Source organism: Suncus etruscus, chromosome 13 (assembly GCF_024139225.1).
Source record: "Suncus etruscus isolate mSunEtr1 chromosome 13, mSunEtr1.pri.cur, whole genome shotgun sequence".
NCBI lineage: Eukaryota > Metazoa > Chordata > Mammalia > Eulipotyphla > Soricidae > Suncus > Suncus etruscus.
This window is the reverse complement of record NC_064860.1, coordinates 80,311,600-80,327,239: the sequence shown is the minus strand read 5'-3', so window position 1 is coordinate 80,327,239 and position 15,640 is coordinate 80,311,600. Positions and strand designations below refer to the sequence as shown.

At 37.1% G+C, this 15,640-nt stretch overlaps 1 protein-coding gene across 1 annotated transcript in view; it reads right to left on the bottom strand.

The window, feature by feature from the left end:
• Positions 1–7,091, bottom strand: part of ST3GAL6 (ST3 beta-galactoside alpha-2,3-sialyltransferase 6) — a 53,798-nt gene extending 46,707 nt beyond the window's left edge. The window contains exon 1 of the mRNA XM_049785657.1: positions 7,075–7,091. The gene's annotated coding sequence lies outside the window, so the exon portion shown is untranslated. The remainder of the gene's footprint in view (positions 1–7,074) is intronic.
• Positions 7,092–15,640: the final 8,549 nt, after the last annotated feature.

Genomic DNA, 15,640 nt, shown 5'->3' with positions numbered 1-15,640 from the left:
CACAGCATGAGACTAGGGATAGAAATGGAGAGAGACAACTAGTAGAGCAGAAATGAAGGAAGGTTGGAAGAAGAAAAAGGGTTGAGAAACACTGTACAAGTTCATCAACTTGTTGCACAAGATAAGCTAGTACCAAAAAGATAGAAGAAATATGCAAGGTGTTCAGGGTAAGGACAGAGTTTCCATGTTGTCTCCAGGTTCTCTATTCTTCCCTGAAACTCCATCCATGAGTTTACCAACTCTCTGAAGTCCCCTCCTCTTGGTTTGGGATGGAGACTTCATTACATAGGCATATTGTTTAACTGGTCAATGGTAATTGAAGCCATCTCCATTCCTCTGTCTTCACTGGATGTGAGGTGTGAGGGTGGGGCTGGAAATTCCAAATGTCTAACCACAAGGCTGGTTCCCCTCCGAAAAATCAATGCCAACTATAGTTGCTTCCCAAAAGTTACCTTTTAAATATATTGTGAAACACTTTTAGCACTCACCACACTTAGGAAATTCCAGAGTTTTGGGTGCTATGAGCCAGGAATTGTTAATTAAAATCAAACATATACAATGAAAAATACTTTAAGCCATTTGAATGACTAAATATATGTATTGACTTATAAGTCACAATCTGCTCTGCTTATATTAAAGAGCCTAACAAAATTCATGACATCAAGCTAATATGAGACTAAAAACATAATGTTTTCAATACTAGGCCAATAATTTTTTAATTAATTAATTAATTTTTGTTTTTGGGCCACACCTGGCAGTGTTCAGGAGTTACTCCTGGCTCTGAGCTCAGAAATCACTCCTAGCAGGCAGGGGGAGGACCATATGCAATGCTAGGAACCAAACCTGTGTCTGTCTAGGGCCAGTCATGTGCAAGGCAAATACCCTGCTGTTGTGCTATCACTCCAGCCCCACAATAATTATTTCTTGATATTTATTTTAGTATTTCAAAGAATCTGTTGAAGAGACTGTGTGAAAAATAAAAGTGTATTGGCACTACAGACAATGACCTGGATTGGACAAACTAGTCTGCCTGGAGCTTAGAGTTGGTCTTATGCCAGGAAACTTCAGGGGTAGGGTCTCCTTGTATTTAGGCCAAGGCTTTTCCTTTCCATGTCCCTCATATTTTGGTGGGCCTGTGCAAACAATAATTGCCACTCTAACACCGTTTTTACTGTGCTCCTTTGACTCTAATCCTTAAGAAAAACAACCCACTTAAAGTTTTGAGGTTAAATTAAACTAATATGCATTGTGCATGGAAATGTAAAAAAGTACTTTGCCTTCAATGTTTAAGGAGTTACATAAGTTTTATGTCTTTAGATTGCTTTGTGTGCTGCCAAGAAATATTATGTACTACAATCTGGGGACTTGAGGGACAAAGTAATTGTACATGGGTTCTGTTTTATTCTTCTTAATGTTCTTTGGCTGGAAGTTCAAAGTTAAGATATCAGCAATGGGACTACTGAGAATTCTATTTATGGGTGATTGTCCTTCCACTGTAACTTGTCCTCTTTCTTTGCATCTTTGTTCTCATAATTAAAAATAAAAATTAATAAAAAAAAAGAATCTGTTGAAGCCTTTACTCATCTGCATCTGAAAATATAACAAAAAGCATTCATTCATGAATAAGTCTCATTTTATAGACCCTCTCTCTAGCCCTAGAAACATCACCTTTCCAAACTTTCCATTGTAAAGCTCCTCTTAGATAATTAAAAATAAACAAAAAAAATCAAGAAACCCAGATTTATAATGAGCATATTAAATTATGTCTGAAAGTCAAGGAATTAATTGTAATGAGTTAAAAAATTAAGAAAGTAAAGCAATCATTGGGAAAAAGAATATGGGAGGAATTACTTTCCCCAACTTTAAACTGTACTACAAAGCAATAGTTATCAAAACAGCATGGTATTGGAATAAGGACAGGTCCTCAGATCAGCGGAATAGGCTTGAATATTCAGAAAATGTTCCCCAGACATACAACCACCTAATTTTTGATAAAGGAGAAGGAAATCCTAAATGGAGCAGGGAAAGCCTCTTCAACAAGTGGTGTTGGCACAATTGGATAGCCACTTGCAAAAAATTGAACTTAGACCCCCAGCTAACATCATGTACGAAGGTAAAATCCAAATGGATTAAAGACCTCAATATCAGCCCCAAAACCATAAGATATAAAGAACAGCACATAGGCAATACACTCCAGGACATTACAGGCATCTTCAAGGAGGAAACTGCACTCTCCAAGCAAGTGAAAGCAGAGATTAACAGATGGGAATATATTAAGCTGAGAAGCTTCTGCACCTCAAAGGAAATAGTGCCCAGGATACAAGAGTCACCCACTGAGTGGGAGAAACTATTCACCCAATACCCATCAGATAAGGGGCTAATCACCAAAATATACAAGGCAATGACAGAACTTTACAAGAAAAAAACATCTAACCCCATCAAAAAATGGGGAGAAGAAATGAACAGACACTTTGACAAAGAAGAAATACACATGGCCAAAAGACACATGAAAAAATGTTCCACATCACTAATCATCAGGGAGATGCAAACCAAAACAACGATGAGATACCACCTCACACCCCAGAGAATGGCACACATTACAAAGAATGAGAATAAACAGTGTTGGCGGGATGTGGAGAGAAAGGAACTCTTATCCACTGCTGGTGGGAATGCCGTCTAGTTCAACCTTTATGGAAAGCGATATGGAGATTCCTCCAAAAACTGGAAATCGAGCTCCCATATGATCCAGCTATACCACTCCTAGGAATATACCCTAGGAACACAAAAATACAATACAAAAACCCCTTCCTTACACACCTATATTCATTGCAGCACAATTTACCATAGCAAGACTCTGGAAACAACCAAGATGCCCTTCAACAGACGAATGGCTAAAGAAACTGTGGTACATATACACAATGGAATATTATGCAGCTGTCAGGAGAGATGAAGTCATGAAATTTTCCTATACATGGATGTACATGGAATCTATTATGCTGAGTGAAATAAGTCAGAGAGAGAGAGAAAAACGCAGAATGGTCTCACTCATCTATGGGTTTTAAGAAAAATGAAAGACACCCTTGTAATAATAATTTTCAGACACAAAAGAGAAAAGATCTGGAAGTTCCAGTTCACCTCAGGAAGCTCACCACAAAGAGTGATGAGTTTAGTTAGGGAAATAACTACATTTTGAACTGTCCTAATAACGAGAATGTATGAGGAAAATGGAGAGCCTGCCTAGAGTACAGGCGGGGGACGGGCGGGGAGAAGGGAGACTTGAGACATTGGTGATGGGAATGTTGCACTGGTGATGGGTGGTGTTCTTTACATGACTGAAACCCAAACACAATCATGTATGTAATTAAGGTGTTTAAATAAATAAAAAAAATTAAGAAAGTTTAAAACACTACCATTATTCTGAGTGGACTACTAAATTTTCTCATATTCAAATTACATACATTATAATATTAAAGTTTCAGATATTGTGTTCTAGGCTCAGGAACAAACACAGGATCATCAGCAATGTCTAATAAAATAAGGATTAAGGGTTAAATTATTGGGGATAAACTTATAATGCAGCATGTACTATGCTTTGCATTTTGCCAACTTGAGCTCAATCTACAGCATCCCATATGGTCTTCAAACATCACCGGGAGTGATCCCTGAGTTCAATGCCATAGTAACTCCTGAGCACTGTTGTGTGGCCCCAATAATAACAATAACAAACAAAAAAAGAGTTGAATTATTTGTCCAACATAGCCAATAAGGTAGAAAATAATAATACTGTGTAACAGATTGCACTAAAAGATAAAATTTTCTTAACACATGTCATAGAATCCTTCTAAATGCTTGAAAATGGACCAGAGGAATAATGCAACACTAAAGGTTTCACCTTGTATGTGACAGAGCCAAGTTCAATCCCTGGCACCACATATGGCCCACAAGCACTGCCAGGAGTGATCACTAGCCAGGAGTGATCAGGAGAGTGAGTCAGGAGTAAACCCTGTGTACCATGGGGTGTGACCCCAAAACCTAAATAAATAAATACTTTACATGAGTGCCTTGAGATTTTTTTTATTTATTTGGGAAGGGGGTAGGGTTTTTCATAATTAGCAAGGTTCAGGACTTATTCTTCGTTCTACGATCAAGGTTATCTGTGTGCAAGGTAAACTCCTCAATCTTGTACTATCTCTCTAGCTCCTAAATGGAAATGGCTTTCATCCTCAAAACAATCTTTTAAGAAAAGTGCTATGGGAAAGGAGAGAGCTCAATGGATTAATAAATTATATGCATACAGTAGGCTCAGGTTTGATCCTTTGGCATGACATAATCTCCTAAGCATGCTGAGAGTAACTGCCCAAGCACTGAGTAACCATTGAACAAGGATGAGTATAATTCCCCCAAGAACTATTTATTTATTAAATAATAATAATAATAATAATAAATAAAATATTATTGTGGCCATCCTTCATACAGGAACGGCTAAAACAGAAAGTTTTAGTTCTCTATTAATGATAACCCAAATAATAAGTGAAAGAACTGGAATTTGAAGATTCAAATTCACTCAGCAGAATCTACATTCTTCACTATTCTATTATAATGACTTCAAATATTTCCACCTTTTTGATACTAGAAATTGTAAAGATTAACAGGAAAAGCAGTCTGACAAATTACAAAGATGACTAGTGCTCAAATTTCTTTAAAGTAAGATGTTTCAAACAATAAGGAATTTGAAGATCTAAAACACTGCCTCCAGCGTACATTTTGCTGCCCAAAATTCCACAAACCTAGTGGTTAGGGTCTTCCTGGAGGAAGGACTTTGAATTCATGATCATTCTCAGTTTGAACAATAAAAAGCCCAAAAGTCCCAAGCATAAAATTCTAAAACTAGTATCAATGTCTAGTGTTGAAAACTCATCACTAATGCATAATGTTTTCAGTGAACAAAAGCTTTCATTAAAAGATTTTTAAACGGGGCTGGAGAGATAGCATGGAGGTAAGGCGTTTGCCTTTCATGCAGGAGGTCATCGGTTCGAATCCCGGCATCCCATATGGTCCCCTGTGCCTGCCAGGAGCAATTTCTGAGCCTGGAGCCAGGAATGACCCCTGAGCACTGCCGGGTGTGACCCAAAAACCACAAAAAAAAAAAAATTTTTTTAAACAAAAATTTTGTAACAAATTTGCTAATAAGATATTTGTTTTTAATAGGCATCAATAAATCAGAAAGATTACCCTTGCACTTATGGGTAAACATGGGCTTAATTCCACCTAATGGAATTTGTGATTCAGGGTACTCTCAAAATATATTTATAAAATGTCCAAAAATTTTTACATGGTGCTCCAAAAGTAATTACTAGAATAAGCCTAAAAATTATAGTAAGGTAATCTAATAAAATTATAGTGATTGTAGCATTTAAAGATCAGGGAGTGGCCAAAGAGACAGACCATTTGGGTAAGACTTGCCTAACACTGAGTGACCTTAATTCCTGGGCACTCCAAGACTAAGTAGAAGTGATTCATGTGTATAGAATAAAGAATAATTCCAGGGGTCAGAGCAGTAGCACAAGCAATAAGGCTTCTTTCTGCCTTGTGACGCTAGCCTAGGATTGACTGTGGTTCAATTCCCCAGAATCCCATATGGTCCTCCAAGCCAGGGGCGATTTCTGAGTACATAGCCAGGAATAACCACTGAGTGTCACAGGGTATGGCCCAAAAAACAAAAAACAAAAAGTAGAAAGAAGAAGAAGAGGAAAAATTCCAGGGCATTGACAAATCTATGCAAAAAAAAAAAAAAAAAAAAAGTGTTTCTATTAAAAAGAAAACAACCACAGAGGGAACTAGTTTCATCCAAGTGGCAGAACAAGGCCAAGAGAGAGCACATATCTTCCCCAAATTTGCATAAATTAACAGTAAAACTTTCATGTAAATTTTCTAGTTTTTAACTTTAGCATTTTCATCTTCTTTCACTTCCATGCCTCTTTAGTACAATTCTAAAAAAGTTTTATTCAGAATGAGACTAAAATTAATATTTAAAATTTCCATAGGACTGAGGAAATGGCTCAGAGAGGTTGACTTCATGCTTTACATGTACAAACCCTGGATTCTATCCATGATCCTAGAAGCACTATCAGGAGCAACCCCTACATATGAAAAATAGTTTCTGAGCACTGTTGGTTTGACCCCAAAACAAAACAGAAATAAGGAAACAAAAAACACTGTCAACAGCTCAACTTTCAGATAAAAGTACTAAAAATCCACTGCCCATGTTAAACTATTAACAGAAAAAGTAATAGGCCATTATATACAAAGAAGAAGAGTACATTTTATAGTCACCTGCTAAAAAGGGAATATATTCTATGGAAATATTTTAGGACTAGAGGAATAGCACTATGTCTTAGAGTATCTGCCTTGTAAGCATTTGTCCTGAGTTCAAAATACTAGTGTTCCGCATATGCCAAGTATAATCCTTGACCACTCTGCTTTTTGAGCCAGGCAGCCCAGCCAACTCTGATTCCAGGCACTAAAAGTGATTTCTGACTACACCACAATAAGTTATGCATGATAACCACCAAATCTGAATGTGGTCCCAAGCAAACACTAAAGATATGTAAGTGCCATGGACAAGAACTAGTATCCAGGATGAGTACATAGGATGAGACATAGAAATTGGTATCCAGTCAGGGGTCCTCAAACTTTTTAAACAGGGGGCCAGTTCACTGTCCATCGGACCATTGGAGGGTCTGACTATAGTAAAAACAAAACTTATGAACGAATTCTTATGCACACTGCATATATCTTATTTTGCAATGAAGAAACAAAACAGATACAAATAAAATATGTGGCCTGCGGGCCATAGTTTGAGGACAGGATGAGACATAGAAACCAATCAAAAGGAGTGCAAACCTTTGCTAGATTTGGTGGCCAAATGTAGAAACTTCAGAACCTAATGTGCAACCCTCATTGAGCATCGTAGCTAAAATATGCAGGCAACCCTCTGTCATCATAACAATGAAGCGAAGGAACACAGGGAGGGACTCAGATGTCTGAAGCAATGGTATTGTTGACTTGACTTACCTGCACTTTGAAGAATGTTTCTCAAACGTCCTCTGTTCCTGAAGCTGAATGAATGGGAAAGTTGCTGGAAGGAGGATTAATAGGCTGCCTGCTGAACTGTCAGAGCCTCTTCATTAGAAATTAGCCAAGACTGTGGTGTTTCTTGCAAATGCTGGAAGAAAAAATTGGGAATGCTTCAGCTAGTCCAGAATAATTTAAAGACATTTCAAAATTATTGTGGCAAAAACCGTTTTAGTTATTGCAGATACACCCCAAAGTGCTTACAGAATAATGTGATACCAAAACCAAACCAAACAACAAATTGTAACAGCCAAGCTTCCAGCATATATTTTAGGACTGGTTAGCCACGAGACCAGCTCAGTCTCCTAGAAAAAAAATAGCATCTCCAGCTCATTTAATTCACAGCAAGCTGGTAAATAAAGAGCCAACTGTTTTATTTTTTTCAACTTCTCTCTACACATACAGACAACTTCATTGTTAAATGAAAGGTGATGGAGGGAGCTGTTTTTTCTGAAAACCTTCCAAAGAAGAAGGGAAAGTAGGAGAGAAGTGCATGCAGAGGAGCTCAAGAAGATTTATTAAAGTATGTCAAGAAATTGAGGCACAAGAAAGGATAGAGGAATAGAGGAATTAGTGATAATAGCTAGTTTAAGAATCAGCTGTGAGTCAATTTCCCCTAAAAATATAAAAAAAAAAATTCCAAACTACCCTGCCTTTTTTTTTTTTACCAAGACTAACTGTAGGTAAAAGCAAGCAAAAATTGTATGCTTTGTGTGTGTGTGTTAACAAGATGATAGTTATTTAAAACAATTTTTAAAAAATAATATCAAAAAATGTGGTAAATATTTTCTCAAAATTTAACTTTTTAACTCTAATGCCATGCAAAAATAATTATTTTTGATTATTTATGTAAAATCTTTTTTTTTTTTTTTGGTTTTTGGGTCACACCTGGCGGTGCTCAGGGGTTACTCCTGGCTGTCTGCTCAGAAATAGCTCCTGGCAGGCACGGGGGACCATATGGGACACTGGGATTCGAACCAACCACCTTAGGACCTGGATTGGCTGCTTACAAGGCAAATGCCATTGTGCTATCTCTCCGGGCCCTGATTATTATGTAAAATCTTAATATAAGATGAAAATATATTTTACTTTAATTTTTTACCAAAAATTAAAGCTAAAGATATACAAATTGTGTGTGTGCAACACATAACTAATGGTATCAAAGAACAAATGAGCTAATGTGTTGAGCTATAGGAGATTTTAAGTTTAAAATTTATTAAAAGCTAGTGGTTCTTTTTATATTGATATATATAATATTATATATTTACTTATAAATATATATTTATATATCTATATATTATATATTTTCATTATATATTAAATATTTATATATTTTTATATATTTCACTTTTGAAGTGATTGATGTATTTAGAAATTGGAAGAAAGAGCAGCTTATTTATTTATTTATTTATTATTTATTCAAAGCATCAATATGTATTCTTTCAGTGCTGTGGAGGCCAGGACTCCCAAATCAAGGTGTTAGCAGAGATTGTTCTGTCTGAATGCTCTATGCAATCCTTGTTAGTTTATGGTAGTCTCTAGTAGAAAAATATTTCTTTTATTTAATGATTGCTTTAATACTAGTCTCCACCATGAGGCAGAATTTTGAACCTTAGACTCATTCTCTTTAAGTATATATAAAATTTACACCCCCTGTGTTCCTTTTATCTTCTATCCAGAATTACCTATAATCTGCTGGAGTAGTGGAACAACCATTTTGAAGTTGCAAGAGTTCATTCAGAATATGTAGTTTGATTACTAAAAAAACATGAATGTCATACCATGAACAGCTAGGGCGTGAGGATTTAGTTACATGATAAAACCTTACATCAAAGGGAAATGAGGTAGTCCACTATGGAATCTGAGAAAGATCAACAGGTTGAGTGCCTGCCAGGTGTGCCAGGAAGGCAGGAGCCTAGGTTAGATCCTAATCCTGACCTCATCAAGAGCCTGGAGAGGGTGCCAAGCACTATGGGATGGGGCCCCAAAATGAATAAATGAAAAGACAATTTATTATCATTGCTGAATGATCATCATGAAGAAAAGGCCTGGTCCTGAAAGCTACCAGGTGATAAGCCAAGATCAGTGAATGTAATATTCAAAGTGTAAGATTTGGACTCAATATATTTAAATTGATATTTAATTGATATCTAAATATTTAAGTTGCCTAAAAAGAAAACAAATTGCACTTTTGGGTAATGATAAGTCATTATTATTCTGCTGTAAAAAAAAAATCCTTTTAGGGCCCGGAGAGATAGCACAGCGGCGTTTGCCTTGCAAGCAGCCGATCCAGGACCAAAGGTGGTTGGTTCGAATCCCGGTGTCCCATATGGTCCCCCGTGCCTGCCAGGAGCTATTTCTGAGCAGACAGCCAGGAGTATCCCCTGAGCACCGCTCAGGGTGTGGCCCAAAAGCCAAAAACCAAAAAAAAAAAAAAAAAAATCCTTTTAACTGTCTGGATTTGAACAATAATGGTTGTGTCACCCCAATATCTTAATAAATTCTTGATTCTTAATTTGATTGGTCTGGGAGCCTGAGAATCTGAATATTTAGAAATCTACCAGGGTTCTACACCAATACTATGGTCTGTGATCTAGACTGAAACAAGAAAGTAGTACTGTGGGTAGGGTACTTGCCTTGCATGTGGCTGACCTGGGTTCAATCCTCACCCCCACATGTAGTCCTCTGAGCCCAGCCATAATTGATTCCTAAATGCAGAGCCGAAAGTGTGACCCAAATTTAAAAAAATCATTTTTAGGAGTGTCAAAGATATAGCAGCATTACAAGCTCTGGAACATATTTAAATCAGTGTTTTGCAAAGTGTGTAGCTTTCTAATCATAAGACTTAAAAACTCTCCAAACCCAACTTAGGGAGTGAATGATTAATTCACAGGTGGTGATATTGGACGATATTTTCAAGTTTATGTATTTAAATTTCAAAACAAAATGTAATATATTGGTATCTTCTAGTACTCCCCAAGTGAAACCTTTGAGGAATAACAAATTTTGTACACTGCTTTAAAAAAAATAAAGTTTCACTTCCCACTTTCTATTTATTTTTCACTTCCCATTTAAAAATAGTCTTTGAGCTTAGCAAGCAACTGAAACTAAAAAAGTGAATTCCCATATATGAGTAAACAAATGTTTGGGCTGGAGAAGTAGTCTAGTGGGCAGCTCGCCTTGCGATTGGGGCAACATGGGTTCAATTTCTGGCTTCCCAGGTAGTTTCCACAGCACTGCAAGGAATGACCGCTGAGTGCAGAACCAGAAGTTAACATTGAGCACTGCTGTATGTGGCTCAAAAAATAAAAAATAGATAAATAAATAAATAAACAAATGCTCATTATCCAGAGATGCAATTACTTGTGCTTTCAGTATTCTAGTTCACAAGAAAAGTAAGATGAGGACTCTATCATTGACTGTTATTAAAAATTATGTCTCTCATTATGTCTTCAAAGCCAAGAAACATCTCTCCACCAACAATTTGTAGTATTTTTCCTTCTTTTTTTTAAAATAAGGTTTTACAATATGTTTGTATCCTAAACTTCACTTCTCTCTCACTATGAGAGAAATTATTAAAGGAATAAAATAAAATAATAAAATTATTAAAGGAATAAAAATTATTAGCCCAGAGGATAGTTCTGGAGCTGGGAGCACCTGTCTGGCAAATGTACAATCATAAATATATATATACATATATATATATATATTTAAAATTTGTTTTTGGGTCATTTGTTTTGAGTCACAGCTCTCAGAGGTTACTCCTGGCTCTGTGCTCAGAAATTGCTCCTGGCATACTCGAGGGACTATATGGGATGCCGGGATTCAAACCACCATCTGTCCTGAGTAGGCTGTGTGCAAGACAAATCCCCTATCTCTGTGCTTTCTCTCCAGTCCCACAATCATATATTTTATTTATTTATGTATGTATGTATTTATTTATTTGGTTTTTGGGCCACACCCGGTGATGCTCAGAGGTTACTACTGGCTATGCGCTCAAAAATCACTCCCAGCTTGGGGGACCATATGGGACGTGGGGGGGGATCTAACCACTTGTTAGCACATGCAAGGCAAATGCCCTACCACCTTTGCCACCACTCTGGCCCCAATCATATATTTTATTTGTTTGTTTTTCATTTCTGGGCCACAACTAGTAGTACTCATGAGTTACTTCTGGCTCGGTGCTCAGAGATCACTCCTGGGAACCACTATGGTGCCAGAAATCAAAACCAGATCAGCCACTTACAAAGCAAGCACCCTCCCTATCTGCTGCACCCCCTCATCACTTCCGCCCCTCATCTGTGTCAAAGCCCTACTGTCTTCCCAGCCAGTTTTACTTTTACAGCTCCACTGTTTATGAGCCCAGCACTACAAGCTAATTTTCAGCCCTAGGTTTGTTAATCACCAAAATAAAAGAATGTAACCCCACTGAACTCCCCAATCGAAATGTGAGAGCACCAGTCAGATGGTGTGCCCAACATCCACTATCAGAATAGTATTAATAATAACAACAAATGAGACCCCCCCAAACAAGAGTGAAAAATAATTAAAATATCAAATTTTCTTAAAAAGTATTTTAATATTTTAATATTAACTTCTAGCTTGCTCCTCTGTTACTTTGTTTCAATACTTCATAAATTTGGACTTCCAAAGGGTTCAAAAATTCTATGTTGTGTTTTTTGCTGGGTAAATATGCAAATATTGGAACACAGTGACTTTACTCAAAATTTAAAGTATTCTTAGGTTTCTCTCCCGGATCAAATAAACCCACAATTTAAGAAGGAACCAGTTTCCTGCCTTTCTTGCAACTCCAAAGTCCCCATTCCAAAGGGTTTTCTGTGTTAGTTTGATTAAAAGTTACCAGTAACTTTCCATCTGATTTACAAAAACCCCTTTTATCAAGCTACTTGTTACTAAACATATTCAAAATGAAGCTAGCTTACCAGGCTGCTTGGAAAGAACTAGCTCCTATTTGGTAACTACTCTTTTACAATTTTAAAAGAGAAAAAGGAACATAGTAGGAAGTGCATGCTTCGTATATGGGAGCCCCAAATTCAATCTCCTACATTGCGGGGTCCCCCCCCCCAAGCACCACCAGGTAAGAACTCCCACAAAGAAATCAGACAAGCAGATATCAAAACTTAAAGTGCTGGAAAATTCCCTGCTTTGCACACCAAATCAAAATATGTAATGACACTTATATTACTGTCCATATAGATATAATTTGACTCTAAAGTCAAATTATAAATATTCTGCAAATCTAAGAGCTGGAGATATTGCACAGGGAATAAAGTGCTTGCCTTGCACTTAATCAACCTGGGTTCAAATTCTGGCCTTGCTTATGGTCCCCAACCCAAATATGAGCATATCTTCTATCTTATTATGACAGAATGTAATATTTAAAATATACATTTCTGAAACTATGTAAACCCCAGCTTTATTTCCTAATAAATTCCCAAAATAAGTCATTCCTTTACACAAAGTTCATGGACTTGTGTTTTTGTTTGTTTGTTTGGTGTTTGGGCCACACCCGGAGGTGCTCAGGGTTTACTCCTGGCTATCTGCTCAGAAATAGCTCCTGGCAGGCACAGACACCGGGATTCGAACCAACCACATTAGGTCCTGGATCTTCTGCTTGCAAGGCAAACACCGCTGTGCTATCTCTCCAGCCCCGGACTAGTGGTTTTTTTTAAAATAAAGTTGCAATCAAAGGTTTTACCTTCCAGAGTACTTCATTGATTTAGTCAAAAATAAATTTCAAATATCTATACTAGTATATGCCAGATATTGTGCTATGCACTGAGAACACAGCAGTAAAGAAGAAAACCATTAAGCACATCCCAGGAAAAGAGGCAGAAATTAGTAAGTGGTTTCTAAATAATTTGCCTACAGCAAAGAGGAAAGGGAGCTAAAGTATTTAAGTGAATTCTCAGAATCCTCTTCTGGGTAGGAGTTAAACAAAGGAAATATGGGTTAAAAACATTACAGGCTAAGAAAACAACACAAGCAGAGGGATTCAAGTGGGTAAGGAGGGAGATGGTGGGCATTGGTGGTGGGAATGTTGCACTGATGAAGGGGGGTGTTCTTCTTTTTTGGTTTTTGGGTTTGGGGGGGGTCACACCTGGCAGCTCTCAGGGGTTAGTCCTGGCTCTGCCCTCAGAAGTCATCCTGGCAGGCAAGGGTGACCTTAAGGGATGCCAAGATTCAAACCACCATCTGTCCTAGATCAGCTACATGCAAGGGAAACGCCCTACGACTGTGCTATCTCTCTGGCCCTGGGGTGTTCTTTTTATGACTGAAACCAACTACAAGCATGTTTATAAACAAGGTACTTAAATAAAGATATTGCTAAAAAAATAAATACTGATGAGCTAAAATGTTTAAAAATTCAACAGTAGATTATCACAAAAACTTCTAACAAAATATTTTATGTGAATAAAAATATGTGAATAAAAATACTGATACAGTTTTAAAAAAAGAAATTAAAATAGTTAGTTACCAAGAAGAATCAAGGTTGCTGAGTAGGAGTGAGAATAAAAACACACATAGCTCAGCTTTGTTATGTGCCTTCAGCAAGCACAAACTCACAATCTTTATAGTATTTATTCTCATGCAATGCAGTAACCAAGATACAAAAGTTGATGTGTCCAAAGTCTCAAAACTAAGAATCAAGGCTAGAGGTGGGCTCTGCTGCCTGGTCCTCATTTCTTTCTTTTTTATTTTTTAATCCAGTTTTATTAATATAGTTTAAGATATACAGGATAAGAAAGAGATACTCCCAGAGTTAAAGACTACATGCAATCAAATCCTGCATGCCCGAAGAGCACCAGCTAAAAGAGACCCCCCCAAAAAAAAAAAAACACCCCAAGCCACATCCTTGTTACAATGACAAATCCCACAGATAGAGATAGAATATGAAAGCAACAAGATCAAAAAGGGAAATTACATTCAAAGGAGCACCCCTAAAACTTACAGCAGACATGTCACAAGAAACTCTCAAGGCCAGAAGACAGTGGTGGATATTGTAACAAGACTGAATGAAATGAATGCCTCACCAAGAATACTGCACCCAGCCCAACTCACATTCAAGTTTGTAGGAAGCATACATAGCTTCATGGATAAACAACAGCTCAGAAACTTCACAGATGATAAAACAGCCTTAAAGGAAAAACTGACAGGTCTACTCTAAGACAAGAGAGGCCAACAAACACAGCAAACTTATCTATGAAGATGACATTAAATCCTATGACAATCATCTCCCTCAATGTCAATGGACTAAATTCACCAATTAAAAGACACAGAGTGGCAACATGGGTCAAAAAGATGAACCCAACCTTCTGCTGCCTACAAGAAACACATCTGAATAGTCAGAAAAACATAGACTCAAAATCAAAGGCTGGAAAATCATCCAAGCAAACAACACCCTCAAAAAAGCTGGAGTGGCCATATTAATATCTGATGACACCAACTTTATACTCAGAAAAGTGGTAAGGGACAAAAATGGACACTATGTACTAATCAAGGAATATATGCAACAGGAAGAAATCAGACTATTAAACATATATGAACCCAATGAGAGACCAGCAAATTATATAATACAATTACTGACAAATCTGAAAAAATTAATAATAACACAATAATTGTGGGAGATCTCAACAGGACCCTATCAACACTCGATAGGTTAACCAGATTGAAACCCAACAAAAACATACTAGCCCTAAAAAGAGTAATGAAGGAAAGAGGACTAGTAGATATATATAAGACATTCCTTCCCAAAAAACCTGGATACACATTCGTCTCCAATGTACATGGGTCATTCTCCAGGATAGACTACATGCTGACACATAAAACATACCTCCATAAAATCAAGAGAATAGAAATCTTGCAGGCTGCCTTTGCTGACCACAAGGCTCTGAAATTAGTTGTGAACTACAAAGCCACACAGAAGAAAAACTTTCACAATTGGAAATTAAACACCCTGCTACTGAACAACCAGTGAGTCCGAGATAAAATAAAAAATGAAATCAAAACTTTCCTGGAAACAAATGATAATGAAGACACAAACTGCCAGAATCTATGGGACACAGCAAAAGCGCTCCTGAGAGGACAATTTATAGCTCTACAAGCACACATCAGGAAGGAAAAAGGGTCATATCTGAATGAATAACTTAATGATGCAGCTCAAAAAATTAGAAAATAACCAATAAAAGGAACCAAAAATTGGAAGACAGAAGGAAATAACAAAGCTGAATGCAGAACTCAATGAAGTGGAAAACCAAAAAACAATCCGAAAGATCAACGGAAGCAGAAGTTTGTTCTTTGAAAAAATAAACAAGATTGATAGACCCTTGGCAAAACTCACAAAGAAAGAGAGAGAGAGAAATCTGAAAACCCATATTAGAAATGAAAAGGGGGAGATCATGACAGATATTGCAGAGATCCAAAGGGTAAACAGAGACTACTTTGAGAAACTTTATGCTACTAAACATGAGAACCTAGAAGAAAT